This window comes from Trichoplusia ni, chromosome 14, assembly GCF_003590095.1.
Source record: "Trichoplusia ni isolate ovarian cell line Hi5 chromosome 14, tn1, whole genome shotgun sequence".
In the NCBI taxonomy this organism is placed as follows: domain Eukaryota; kingdom Metazoa; phylum Arthropoda; class Insecta; order Lepidoptera; family Noctuidae; genus Trichoplusia; species Trichoplusia ni.
Genome location: NC_039491.1, coordinates 4,657,450 through 4,672,728, shown reverse-complemented (window position 1 = coordinate 4,672,728; position 15,279 = coordinate 4,657,450). Strand labels below are relative to the sequence as shown.

Below are 15,279 nucleotides of genomic sequence, written 5' to 3'. Positions count from 1 at the left end.
CTTTTTTTAATTCATAGTAATGTTTCCATTGAATTTAATCCTGCATCGTACAGCTAACAGGGAAGTTCCAGTAAGCAGTAAACATATGAGTTTGATAGTATTGATTCAATTTTGTGTCACTTCCAGAAGATTGTAGGATTTTGATTCTTATTGTAGATGTTTTTTTAAATGGCAAAGTATTTCTACAATGTCTTTTAACCTATTAGATACTCTTATCGGTGAAGGTTTAACAGAAGTGGTTATTAATTAAATAATAGTTTCATTTTAAAAGGCTTTTCAAACATTAATATTATAAGAATAACTAGATAGAAATAATATAAATCATGAAATTTTATAGAATGAAACTAATAGTTTAGAAAAAAGCGAAAGTTTGAATAGTTTTTAGTTTTAATTATAGCGACAGAACTGCGGGCAAATTCATATGTCTTTCTGTAATTACTGTTCTGCTTAATAACCAAGTAAATCTCAATTTAGACTAGCTAGTTAATATATAAGCCAAATTACCTACTTACAGACAGCATATCACATAAGACACCGAAAGACATAAATTCATACAGAAAACCAGAGTTGTTGATTGAAAGATGTATTGCAATGAAAAATTCAAATTTAATCAGTTGAAGGATTAGGTGAATAACTATTTTGTGAATTTTTACCAGCCAATTTACCATGATATTAGATTTATGAAACCATGTGTCGGCTACACCTGGCCAGCAAGGCTACATATTACCTAGCAGACAGTTTTATTATGTCTTATAAGGCTACTAAGAACACCACGCGCCTGCTCTGACGTGGCTATCTCAATAAATCACAATGTAACTGAATTACACGGCTCCTGGCAAATATTTTAACTGCGCTGAATCACAAATAATATTGTTATTACAAGCTGAGTGCCTTGAAATGAATTATCATGTTTTTAGGGTATACGAAAGGTAAAATAGGAATCTCAATAGTGAAGCTCCTCTGTCTGTCTATCTGTCCTTCAGTCGGATAGTACAGGCTGTATCTCCTGAACTGTGATAGCAAGATTGATAGTCGATATTTTCACTTGTATTTATATTGCCACTGGTTATGCAAAGGTTGGCAAGGTGGGTTTGCTTTCATTAACTTCATAGGTGAATATTTTTTGTTGCACATGTACCACAATTGACCGGTTTTTTGTGGATTAAATACATTCTCAAACGCATTTCTGTGTTATAGATTTGCAAAGTAAAATCTATTTAAATAGAATTATGGTAAAAGACATGTGACAAAAAAAACTTATTATGGAAACTGGACTAAGTTAGGCATAAGTGACAAAATCAATGCCTCAGCTTAAGTCCTGTTACCGACCGAAAGACAGTCAAAATACTAGTCTACTGTTCAATATTTGTTAATAACCTGACGGACTAAAACGCACATTAACTACATACATATAAACCTACTATGTACCTGCACGTTGAGTCCTAATGTTAAGACAATTTTATTTAAATTAAATGTTTTATTTACCTTTTTGCTGTTTCCAATTCCATTAGATCTATTATTTATCGGCGTTCAAGACATTTTCAGTGTATTTCCCCAAAGAATACCCTCGGATACCAAATGTTTATTTTATTAGTTGAACTTCCAATAATTTTGGCAAAAGGTTTTCTTTAACATTGACGTCTAAGTAAGTTATGAAACTGTTATTATATAACTTATTGGCTCTTGAGAGCAAACTGTTGAAATAACTTCAACTTTATCTAAGTAAGTGGCTTGTTACCAATAGTTGTAATACGTGGCCAATGGTATATTTATGAAAGCAGCTTGAAATAATTTTTAAAAAATGGTTTTATACGTATTTATCGAGATCGCCTGACTAGTTTTACTTTACTTATGAGCTGACGCGACAGCGGGTTCCCGAGTCGTAGTCCGGCTTCGACTAAGTTACAGTGACAACATAGCTAACACTTACTATAAAGAGCGTCAGTACCGTTCTTCTTAGGTTTTTGTATTGTTTTTTTTTTATATTTACGACGGCAACAGGGTCCCGTCGCAGCCCTGCCGCCTCGGGTCCGAAACTAGTCGGGCAATCCCGATAATTAAGCGTAACTAAACCGTTGCATTTCTCGAGAGACACCCTCACGAAAATTACTACAAAATTATATGTAGATAATAATGTTATATTTTGCAATACCAAGTTTATAAGTTGTTATTCTATTCATGAATAAAAGATTTCAAAGGCATTATGAAGCCAAATTAGATGATTCAAACTAAATGTAATAAAAACATCAAAATTCTCCAGGTACCTACAGCAGAATAACTGACTTCAAACAGCCATCAGATACGTATCAAAGAATATTTAAATTACTCTCTTTTATATGGACTTCAAAAAATATGTACCTAGTATTCAATAAAATATATTATGTTTAATGTATTATATTTTATACGCAATAAAATTTTAGTAGCTCAAAACGTTTTAAAGCGCATAAACTTTTATGTTTTCGATAGGTAATCTAGTAAAGTATTATAGCATTGTTATTTTAGGGCATTATTTGAAGTATAAAGTGAGTGTTTACATTATTTTCGCAAAGTCTCATCCCCTCATAAATGTTATGACGTAATTCCAGTATTTATGTTCTCTCTGCGCTTTTCATTTATCTGTTAACAAATTCGGTAAACATTCATTTGGCGTATCGACGAGAAAACAGTGCTTAATGAGATTTATGTCAGAGCTGCCAATTAACTAATATTAATAACTAGGTGTCGCCCGCGGCGCCACTCACGTGTTGTCAGTTATCGCTACGAAGAATCATGTTTTTTAAGTAAATAAAAAGTAGGCTTTTTGTTTTTTAGGTTACAACCTGCTTGAAAGCTACATTTTATTAAATCCGTTTCATAGTTCTTACGCAAAAGACGAACATAACATACCAAACATACAAGGCGTTTGTGATATTAGTACACATCGTATGTGTTCTGTGCCAAATAAAATATTTCCTTTCTTTGTCTAACTAATCTAGCAGTCTCTAGGCTTTTTGGCAAGACCTAAAATGTGTCTCCCCAACCTTCAAAGTTATTATAATTATTTGACCGAAACATAATATAATAGTAATCAAACTACATTGTTATTTGTTTAATTTAATTTAATTTGGCTGAAACGTCATTTTCAATTATGAGTTTTTCCTTATGCATTGATTCGATCAATTATACTATCTCCTCTCGTCTTTGTAACAGTACCCGCGCAAACGACATGAGAATGCATAATGACTTAAAAGCTTTTTATGCTTCCGCAAATAAATAAAAAATACGAGCCCGACATCTGATAGACTCATTTGATATTTTTAAGTCAAACACCTAATTCTCGATAAAAACTTTATTATGGACATGCATTGCGATTGTTAAAAAGATATAGACGTATTACGAACTTCGTTTAGCAAAATTTCATCTTTACGCGTTATCTTGTTCATGTCATTTTCAAGTAGAATGTAGAGACTTCTTGCTTAAGGCTGTTAGTATTGTGACTTTTATAATAACCTCTACTTGACTTGGTTTCCAGTTTCAATATACACAGAAACACTGGAATATCACATGGACGACTGCCAATCTGACCTCCCTAACCCATTTACTGGCAATAAAAGTTACATTAGGAAAATGCAATCAATTTATTCCACGTTCTTTTTCCTGTCTGTGCTTTCGAGTCGTGCTCTGAATACCGAGATCGATATAAATATTTTGTGCACGCTACTAATGTGTTGAACAATTTATCTTCCGAAGTACGGTAAGCAACATAAATCGCTCGAAGCAATCAGATTTTCAAATCAACTTAATATAAAAAAAATCTTTGGCAGAAATGCAAAGACTCAGATATAGCCATTGTTACACTTCCTTGAAAATTCCACCAGCACAACATTTTAATGGCTGAACCAGTTTTTACGAAACATATCTAAGAACATTCACTCATAATTTACCGTTAATACAAGACAAACTAAATTAAAAGCAATCTAGATACGTTCGATAGCTATGGTGCCAGAGACAGACAGACAGACAGACACGTCAAATTTAAAACACCTCCGAAGTAACTGAAAATACTTTGTAAATATGGTTCTCCGACTTCGTTTGCTAACTGTACGATGGCACTGTGACGAGTTTGCTAAGCTCGGCGTAATAATTAAAGACCAAAATTGAGATTATCCAAATTCTAAATAACGATGATTAAGTACCAGTTTGAGGGTTCTGACGATCGAATATTTGGGATGCTATCGATAATATTTGCTAACATTTTTGTTGAGGTGAGCTTAATTTGTGGAACGGGTAGATGTGGCTCTTTTTAATACTTAGCAATTAACCGTAAAAAATGAAATACAGAAAACGAAAAGTAATGTTTAAAAAAACGTGTTTTGAAAATCTACTCCAGTTCCTAGCCAATTAAAATGGTATATCGCTCTTGCATCTTAACAATAATATATTATGTTGAAAAAGAAAATCACAAATAAATTTTCCTTTTCTGCCAACAAGGGATATAAAACACTTTTCTTTTCTGTTCAGAATTATTAAGTTTTCTCTTTAACGGGGGGAAGAAATTGGATCACTTATATTCTATTTGCTCCAGGAAAAGGGTAGGCATGGGCAGAAGTTTTTAATAGTCACTACTGTTTACTAGTCTGTCTTACAGAACGTAAAGATATTCCAAAGTTTTCATAGCCGTGTTTATAATTCTTGTTTTCAAGTCATTTTAAATGGCCTGTATTATTTTTGGTAAACAGTTTTTAGACCAAATGGTATTCTAGAAGCTTTCAGATAGAGATGTTTTTAGTTTGACGGATGCCCGTGAGAATAGCATGTAAAAGCACTTAAAACTTTTCAAGTTTGTTAATCTAAGATTTCGGAGTGTGGTAAGGTATTACAATTCTATGTTAACTTTGTTTTATTTAGTTTTGGTCTGGGTATTCCGTCTACAAATACCATTTGAAATATTTAGTTGCATCCACCGCAAAATAAACCCAGAACTAAAGTAGAATGTAAGCCGAACGGTGCCATTTAAGAGTGGTTTTCGTCGTTATACTTTGTATCTATCTTTTACTTTTCAGTTTGCTCATATTTCATCTGTCAAAATTGCTAAAGCTTTCAGTTTGGACGTGAACAAGCTCTCAATTCGCTACTCGCTGTATTTCATTGCGACGAAAGCTGGCTGAAGAGATGTGGACTCCAAAGTGCGGTACTTGTTGGAAAATGAGACCCAAATTGATAAAAATCTCATGTTATATAAACTGCTAATGATGAGGAACTTACATTTGTTTTTTAAATTCAGGAATAAGAAATCATATGGAGTAATTTCTTGAAGGAATTAAAATTCAAGAGCAAACATTGTAATGTCTCATTGGGAACTAAAACGAGATTATGTATATTCTTGTCCTTAAAATGAATTAACGTGTATACCTACATGTATGATAGAGTTAATTACAAAATAGGACTTCAAAATTTTGAAATATTATTTTGTTGGCATCTGCTTCATAAATAACTTCTCAAATATGTTATTTAACGTTGGGAAAGGCACTCAATTTTATACGTCCCACCCACAATACATTCCAACCCCAACTAAAAGGCGGATGAACCGTTTACTTGACTTTAGTATCTCATAAAACTCTGTAGATGCGATCCCTTAATATTTTGTATTAGGATATTTAAGAACCACTTATTACACAAAGTCGTTCCTCTCGAGAAATTCTAAATAATGAGGCTCTTACCTTTCCAAAATATGAGGGCGCAAAACAAAATATTTTCGATAAAGAAAAACGTACGATTTTACCTCTGAGACCTTTCGTGGTAGCTTAGAAATTTGCGAACTGAATTGGGTATAAAAGTAGAGTACCAGTGGCTTAAAATCCAGGCCAGTATGCTGTGCTTCTGATTACGAATGTCCTTAATATAAATAACATTTTGGGATCATAGAGTCTTTCGTTATTTACGTACGAGATTTTTTTGCTTTTAGAAAAATATAAGTTGCCATATTATTTATTAAGAAATGATTAATTATTTAAGGGCAGTTTTCGTGGTAATGCGAATAACTGGATTGTCAAACTACTCTCGGACCAAACCAGTCTTTAATCATGAACAAACGCGGTGGCTCGGTGGCGGGGTCACGAGTCGAACTGTTATTAAATAAATAATAATGAAACTCGTGATTGATTAATGTCTATACAAGATATAATATCAAGCCCATAGATTATACAATAGTGCTTCGATGAAACGAAGATGAGTAGTGAGTCGAGACGGCGCATCACAGCTAAAATTAAATAAAGTATTTCTTTGAAAATCGAGGGATGAGATAGTCGCTGTCAGTTTTCCACTCCATCCTATTTTTCAAGCGTCCAAAGTTAGAAAACTGTAAGTTCGTTATGTGTTTGTTGCTTATTCACTTATTAGTGTCATTTTTTAAGTTTATACTGACTGCTTATGCAGTCGGATGGATGGACTTTGCAGTCGTATAAAAAATGATGAAAAAGCTAAAGTTTTTCGTTTTAGTTTGACTCTTCATTTTAATTTCGTATAATATCAGATGACAGCTATTTCGGTTATTTAACAGTTCTTGGTTTAAGTTAGATAAATAAATATTTCAGGGAAGCCATAAACTAGCATGTTTCAAACTTAACACAGTATCTGATGCAGTTCCGCGTGTTTTGAATGTTCGAAAATCTGACGTCACAATACATTGCACTGTTGTGTTTTTAATTAATATCGTTTTGACGTGACGTGCTTTTTATCACAGATGAAAACAAAACTATAAAAAAGGCCATCTTGTTAAAAACCCACCGTTCATATGTTACGCAAATGGGTGTTTCGTAAAACAAAACACACTCAAAATTATTCAGTCTACTATTAGGTACAAAATATGGTCTGATTATACACAAGGTCGCGGTATCATAACTATACGGATCATTATTCCGAATAAATAGCATAAATATCATGAACACTATGTACCTATTTCAATCTCACGTTTACATAAAATTATCTACTGTTATTCTAAAAGCGTTTTCAGAGAGATCTCTGGTTGAAACACTATTCATTTTTAATTTGAATCTCACAGCTTAACGTAACAATAGCGTAGGGCAGGGCACACTAAGAGCTAAGTTAACAAAATTACTTAATTTAGCTTTAATGAAATGATCTGTGAAAAGTACTGAAGCGAAATATCAAGTGAAAAGTCGTGCTATCAAACGTCAAGAACAACAAAGGTCTCATAGTTTTTAGTCTGCAAGTTTGACTTTATAATTTTTGAAGAATGATTCAGTCAAAATATCGATGTCTTTGTCTATCATACAGAGTAGGTATGTATATTTTTATCTTATTCTATTGCCAATTGGTTTTCTTTAACGTACCATATACGTTGATGATGCTGTTGACACGTTAAGCTTCGATAGTCAGATTAGCCCACACTATAAGTCTGAATTGTTTGTGTTATTTTAGAATTTCGAACCTAACCCTCCTATAATCCATTTCTTCATCTGTTAGCTGTTCGTCCAGGACCAGTCACCTCAAGCACTATTGGATAAACCATGACAGCTAGAAGGTGGAATTTTTCACATGATATGTATTTATGTTGCCACTATAATAACGAACTATAAAAGCGAAAGTCAAGGTTAAGCAACATTTTTTATGTTCATCAATAAAATTCGATAGAATATAATAATTTATATCATTTTTTTTTTATAATCCTATAGGCGCGGAAGCGTCCGATTGGTTTTATTTGCTAACTCTCAGTGTATCCTAAGCTCAAAATGAACCAAGCATTGAATGTGTTCCAGCATTATTGTAAAGAGAACACCCTCTATTATTTAAAGTGGAGTTAGACCGTGTTAAAAGCTACAGTTCCCGGCTAGAGTGGCGTGTTTGTTCAGATGCACGTTTACCTCGCTGTTATTGTAGAGTGCAACATTGTTAAAACATTTGTGGTACAAATGTGAGAGTTTCTGAGACCTCGCTTCATTATTTTAATTAAAAATAATTATTCTTCTAACGTGTTATATTTGATTCGGACTGTATTTGCTTACTACATTTTGATACGTAAGTCGTATTTAAAATATAATATGTTTGCCTCAATGATGAGAGAAAACTGCTTTAGTAAATATCATTTTAAAGAGCGCGCACTGCATGAAGCATTTTAAATTATTTTTGTACTATGAAAATGTTTTCCAATTTGCGTTAACAAAATATACAGGTTTAACTTGTTCAAAATAAAATCATAAAATATATTGTGATATAGATAAAATTTAATTGATGTTCGCTAAGGGAATCAAATATCTGAGGTCGTTAATCAACCTTCTTTGTAACTCATAATTAAATGGGTTCACTTAGTTTTTTTTTCGGCCAGACAACATTTATTAAGCTTATAATTGTAAAAAGAAACGTGTAATAGATCCTTTTACTGTGTTTTTTTTAATTAATCTAGATCTCCTTGTTAGCAAAGGCTACAATATTTTTTTTTATTCAAAGGGAACTCAGACCAAATACATGCTTTTGTTTAAATTTTAATATGCATGTCATTTACTTATTTAAATGAAATCAGACAAGACTTTTTTGAGTGGTACTTTAAAGCAAACCAATCTATGTACAAGATATTGATGAGAAAAAGAAAGAAAAGTGACCACATACTCTTCTACCTTCTCTAAATTCGATTCTTAACGTAAAATTTTCTGCGGTATAAGCTATCTTAAAGAGCTTCGTTTATAGTCTAGTGAAATGTGAGCTTAAAGGAAATTGCTGATCCAAGATTCAGTGGGTATAACCGAAGCTTCATAACGTGTATCTTGTATTAAATTTAAAACTCTGAAAAATAATTTAGAAATAAACGGGTATTACAATTTTTTTTTTAAATGTATCTACATATATTTGATTTACTGAACATCAAGGGTTGATTAAAGGGAAGAGACACAAGACTCGGACGCGTCGCAGTCGCGGCGTTCCTTGTTCAAATTATTCATACAAAACCTACAGAATTGGTACAAAATAAACTAAAACGACAGGGTGCCGTTTCATCTCGTCTTCGTCTCTCTCTACCCTAAAGCTATGTTCATTAACACGTTCATTCAGTTTCACAAAAGTAAGTTAATCACCTGTCAAAGCTCATAATCAGCTCTCTGATTAGTTCTTAGTATCCCTGTCAACCTAACCATTCAAAACCAGGGGTCGTCAAAGCTAAATCAAATTTCTCCGGAAATCTAATACTAATAGAAGTATGACTTTTCAGAACATTCCTGACTAACGGAAATAATTTTAATAAATTATTTATAGTAACAGTTATCAGCGGTAAGAAAAAAATCGTTTCATCTTTTATACCTCGCTCATAAAAATATATTTTCATAGGTATATCCCCTGAGAGTATCTTTATCAGAAACAATTGAAACTTTTTTGATAAAATTAATAACACCTAAACAATGTGAAAAGTTCGCTTTAATTTTTGGTTCAAATTAGTTTGAGAGCACAATAGGTCCCTTTACCATAATAGGTACCACACTTAAAGTCGTTATCTTTTTAAGTGAGCAGCTAGGCATAATAACTTCACCAAAGAATAATTAAAAATAACAGAAAATGTAAAACCGCGCCTGTTATACAAATTACTTCTTCTGACCTTAATCCTACATTCCATTAAAACTAAAAAGGCAACTAACCAGTCATTCCGTTTAAATTACGACTTCGTATGAAAATTAAAAAGTTGATTTTACTTCGCTACATAGTAGAGTGGCTTGTGGTATTCGTAAAATCGTTATGCTCCATTGACTTGGGATAAACAAGAACCGCAATCCGTGCCAAGTTCCTTTGAAGGGAGTATTACGGTCTTTATTCTGTACAATACATAATTTACGCCTAGATACTAAACTAATGCCAAAATAGGCTAGCCTACAGTGATTAACAACACACGATTTGACCTAGTCTAATATCTAACCATAGCCATGGCTAGATATACCCCATAGAGGGGTATATCCATGGGTAGATAATAGGTAGAGATAACAAATGAATAAATACAAAATGTAGCCTGCTTTACTTGTGTAAGAACAATAATGATTTAACAACTGACATTTTTTGGTGTACAAAATTAATATTTTATCTGTCTACCTACAGGCTTCAATAGACAATTAATTACATTGTCTTTTCGTTCGAAAAGTATCCCAAAATAGAAGAAATCTAAAAATAAATGAACATCACGACACGCTTTGTCAAGTTTGTCTACTTAAAAGTTCATCGTCATTATAAAAAAACTCTGAATATAAGTATACATTTAAGTATCATTCAATTTAAAACTCTACGTTTCAGGAATAAAGTTGTAATTACATTTACTGTTTATTTTGTGAGACAAATATGTTGAACTGTTGTATTTATGATTTTCTAGAAAACCAACTAAGAGACACTTGATTAATAAATTGTACTCAAGATTTCATGGTTTATTTTCCTTTTTAGTATCCATAAGAAACAAATTATTTGACTGTCTGAGACGACTAGACAGTCAATATCCCTCTTAAATTTAAGAGCCAAAGGTTAATAAATTCTCGTAGTCAATTTATTTGTTATCATTTGAAAGTTTATTTACGAACATTTATTTTTATTGACAGTTTATTGCTTAAATTAATTTAAAACTTATTTGGTTAACGTTTTCTATTTCTTTTGTCCACTTCAATCAATTTGTGGTAAATGAACATTCGTATTGTTTCGAGAAGTAACATTTCTACTTCACATTTGTAATTATTTAAATTGCTTAAAGGTATGGAGAATACATTTGTTACGGTAAATCAATCAGGATGTCGAAACGTAATTTATTAAGGTATCCGCAGGTAACGAGCCTTTAGAAAGTTTGGGAGTGGTAATGTGGTAAATAATAGTATTAAGATCCTTTCTAAATACCAAAATTTCTAGAAATTGCATATAAGAAGCTTTGGTAAATAATAGTATTAAGATCCTTTCTAAATACCAAAATTTCTAGAAATTGCATATAAGAAGCTTTATAAGGAAACTTCTTTTGTCCAGAAGTGGGATCCTACAGCTACAAGACAGTAAAAAAAATGTGTTAGTGTTTTATTTTTAGTGTTGTTTATGTATTTCTTTTTTGGTTATGAAATTAAATTAAATTAAAGTATATTTTTTATTAAAAATATGTATCTCCATGTATCTCCAGTAGATTTAAATTGATTCCTTAGTGGTTTGTGTCCTAAAGGTTGACACAATGTGTTGGGACTTAGATAGGTCAATCTATTTTAGGGATTACTAAAGGTATAGGTGTAGGCTCAGTTAAGCATACATGGCCCAAAGCTTAAATAGATGTTGAGATGATATTATTCTGAGAATTAAATGATTTATTAAATAAAAACTTGTTTTAAAATTTCAATTAAAAACAGTTTTATTATCAAAGTTTACGAGAATTTTGGACATGAGTTTCAATGTACGCACAAATATATGAAATATTTATTTATTTGCTTATTAGGTAAAAACAAAGTTATAAATAACAAAATATATTTTACATTTATAATAGTTAATTTTTATGCGAAGCAATGTTTAGCATAATAGGTATTAATTACTATACTGAATAATGATACAACCAAACCTATTTACTCACAGAAAAACAATAACAAAAAAAATGTAATTCAATTCTCACCTCATTTAAAAGAGCATAAAAGAACACCTTCACACAATTATTAATCCCACACAATTATTAATCCCAAAAGCAACAAAGGTAACTGTCACTCACAATAAATAAAAAAAGAAAAACACATTTTTGAATTGCGAATCGTAAGCCCGTAGCTCAACTGCGAACTGACGTGAGATGATCTCGGAGGCTTGCGGACAACTGAGGGAAAACTTCGAGGGTTGAATACAGTATCAAGAACTAATAACACCTACATGGATGAATAATTAAATTACCTTTGCAGTCAGAAAATGTCAGCGTTATTTTAATAAAAGGTGAATTGTTTTTTGTGAAAGCGAATGAGTATTCTTTTACATCTGATCATTGAGTTTGAAAATAGAATCGATTTAGAACATTTTGTCTTAATTTTAATACGACTAATAAAAATGTTATTGTTTTGATGAGCGTATTATGAAAATCGAACAACGTTTTGTAAAAGCACGCTCGTAGGTATCTATTTTTAATTAAAAAGTTTTCAGAGATTCGTAACGGTTTGGTGAATGTTTTTTTTTCGGAATTTGTTATCAGAATGGCTGTAGGTAAACATTCCATTTTAAATTATAAACAGTAGGAATGTAGGCTTTTTGAAATGACTATGTCTATGACTTACTCTGCATATAATTATAGTATAGCTATATACCAAAATGATAAAACAATATGTGACAAACAATATAATATAGGTGACAAGAAGCGTCTTCAGGACTTACAGAATCGTTTCTTTAGAAATATTTTACTTATTTACTTATAAAAAAATGTGTTTCTTTTTGTTGAGTGATTACGCAATATTCTCAAAAAATACCATCCATATGTTCAACTCCATACCATACAGGGCTCGGGTCAGTAGGCTCGGGAATTTTGCCAAATGTTTTATTAATTTTGTTTACAACAATACATTTGCTCATGATAGAGTTTGTGCGGGATTACTTTCATTGTATTCGATAGCACTAAAAGCTTAATTCGATCATAATTAGTAATTATGTTTCGGGCTAGCAACCCAAGATCCTTTGTTTCAATGTAATTATATTATAAAGGACTAAATAATTTTAGTACTATTTTTTTACTAAATAATTTTTGAAGGCTGTTTTACATTTTGAGCTTATATTGAGGCGTTTTGTTTTTAAAACAATGAGTATTTTTCATAGCTGTTAATGCATTATCTTTCCAAGATTTTTATGCAATTGTTTTTATTTTTCAAATTTTTTCAACCTCTTTTTTCCATTTTCACTAACTTTGTATTCTTGCTTATCGTCATAGGTAATGTAGGATGTCTAAAGACGTAATAGTAGAAAGAATGTCTCGATAACTTTTGTTCGATACGAGTAATTACTTTTTCACCGACCATCCGAACACAAGTTTTGTCTCCTTAATCTGTAGTTACCATAAGTTTTCGTGGTAAAGTTTGGTTGGGACATGTTTGTTAGTTTCTTTTGTATCTTTATTACGTTTATCTGGTAATGAAACATTTTCCTTTTGTGTGGTATAATAAAAGTTACAAAGTAAAATAGCAGTTACTGGTACATTTACTAGTTACTACTTATGTGTCGTAAGCTCATAGGTATATATACACCGTCATTTTTTAATCGTCTTACAAAAGCAGCCCAGTTCATATATCCAATGACTAGAACAGGTACATGATAAAAAAAATGGTATTTATGAGATTTGAATAAATTTAAAATGCATTTTTTTTTCAATATTAAGATGCAATTCGTAGTTTTGTAGAAACAGCTCTGTTGCGAGCGCGGTCCAAGCCTTGTAACAATAGTGAGGGGCGCGGGCGGCGCGGCGGCGTTTTTATCATTTTTAAGAGTATATTTCAGATTTCTCTTGTTAAATTTTTCTTCGTACTTATTATCTTAGTTGATTTAAAAAAAAAATCGCGCCTAGGGGTATTTTACGTCGGATACATGAACTGGACAGCTTTTGTAAGACGACTAAAAAATCACCGTGTACATCATGTACATAATTTATGAACGTAACACACATTGTCGTGCAATATAAATGTGACACCGATAGTCCATTACATGCAGGGTAGACTGCCGTCTTATTTCCGCAATAGAAATAGTCTTGCTTCAGAGTTCATTGTTTTGAAGTAGGTGGAGGTCTTATGCGATAATTGAAAGATATGTATTGACTTATTAGTTCTAAAACTAAATATGACAATTATTCTTACTAAGGGATATCGTGTTGCCCAGGGAACTTGGCTGAAGAGGTAATATCTGACCTCTTATTCTCTTGACCTCTTGTTCCAATGTTTGGTACTTAGCTGCATAGAAGTCGACCCCCACGTAGTTGGAAAAAGGCTAGGATGATGATGATGAGTTCAAATTCGAAATCTGTAAGTACGTATGTACATTTCTTCTTGTTAATTCTATAGAACGATATAATTTGAAGAAATTATAAAAATAAACTGTGTCTGTATTTATTGCACGTGCAAAGATATATGACAGGATAAAGGAAGTGATGTCCAATGATTTAAACATTCATTAAGAGCTACAAATGTCCTCTTATAAATAGAATCGGTCTCGAAAGAATAAGTAGTCAGTTCGAGCATTGTAACAATTTGTTTTGTCCGTTTTTCGTCGTTTTTTGTTCCGTATAAGTTTACAGTTTGTACCTTTGGAAGGAGAATGAAACATTAATCAAGCTCGCCCTGACATGGCTGTTTTTCTAAAGATTTGTTTCGGGAGAAAAGTTTTTTGTAGTTTCTCAGTACTATAGTATTTATTAGGTTGCTATAGGCAGAGAAGGAAGTTCTTGTATATTTTACTTGAGATATTAGCTGGATGAAATAAATTTTAATGTAAGTATTGTTTTCGTTTTATTATTAGGTACTGCATAATGGTAACGCCATTACAGGTAGTGATAGTAGAGTAGAATTTTCAATTTTATTGCTATCATATGTGACCGTCACTTTTCCAAGAGTACCTAATTATATAACTGTCGATCATATTTATGCCACATGTACGAGAATTATATATTGACATAAACATTTACGGTCGCAATAACCTTTACTCTTTATCGTCAATGCATGGGAATAAACAACCAATATCCTAAAATACTCATCATAAATTACTGTGTATACGTAAACACAATTGCTACAGAAGTTATTATTATTTGTTCGCAATTGTACTCAAATGTACGCGAAAGTTAATTGTATTTGCGTTTCATATATTGCCGAGTACACTGTTTTGTTAAGGAATTGTGTGCTTGGTTATACTTGTATAGAGTAGTGATGGGGATAACAGCTTTTTACTTTTGAAGTAAATAGTTTATTTGTTTATTAAATTGGATCATTTTTATCGAGGACTTTTGATTGAAATAATACTAAATTCTTTTTGGAAAATGGAAAACACAGCTGAGCTTTTTTAAAATTTAAAACTTGTTTTGAATCAATTTCGTAGTTTTTGGATTAAAATTATGTTTTTAAATGAATTACGTAGTTTTTTTAACCCTTTGTTTTATAAATTAAAAATAATGTAAAAAAGCTCTTTTTAAATATTTTTTTATGTGATTGCCGCTTCAAAGTTTTCGTCTTTACAGGGATGCTTTCATTTGCAGTGCCTTTACATCAGTGGTATGACTGAGTTGGTTGATTATGTTCAACAGTGTGGGTTTTGCTCATTACGGTTAGAGTCTATACTAATTGTGCTGGT

The 15,279-nt window shown here is 31.9% G+C and overlaps 1 protein-coding gene across 1 annotated transcript in view; it reads right to left on the bottom strand.

Moving 5' to 3' along the window:
* LOC113500597 overlaps positions 1-11,632 on the bottom strand; it is a 46,546-nt gene extending 34,914 nt beyond the window's left edge. Inside the window, exon 1 of the mRNA XM_026881451.1 lies at positions 11,597-11,632. The gene's annotated coding sequence lies outside the window, so the exon portion shown is untranslated. The remainder of the gene's footprint in view (positions 1-11,596) is intronic.
* Positions 11,633-15,279: the final 3,647 nt, after the last annotated feature.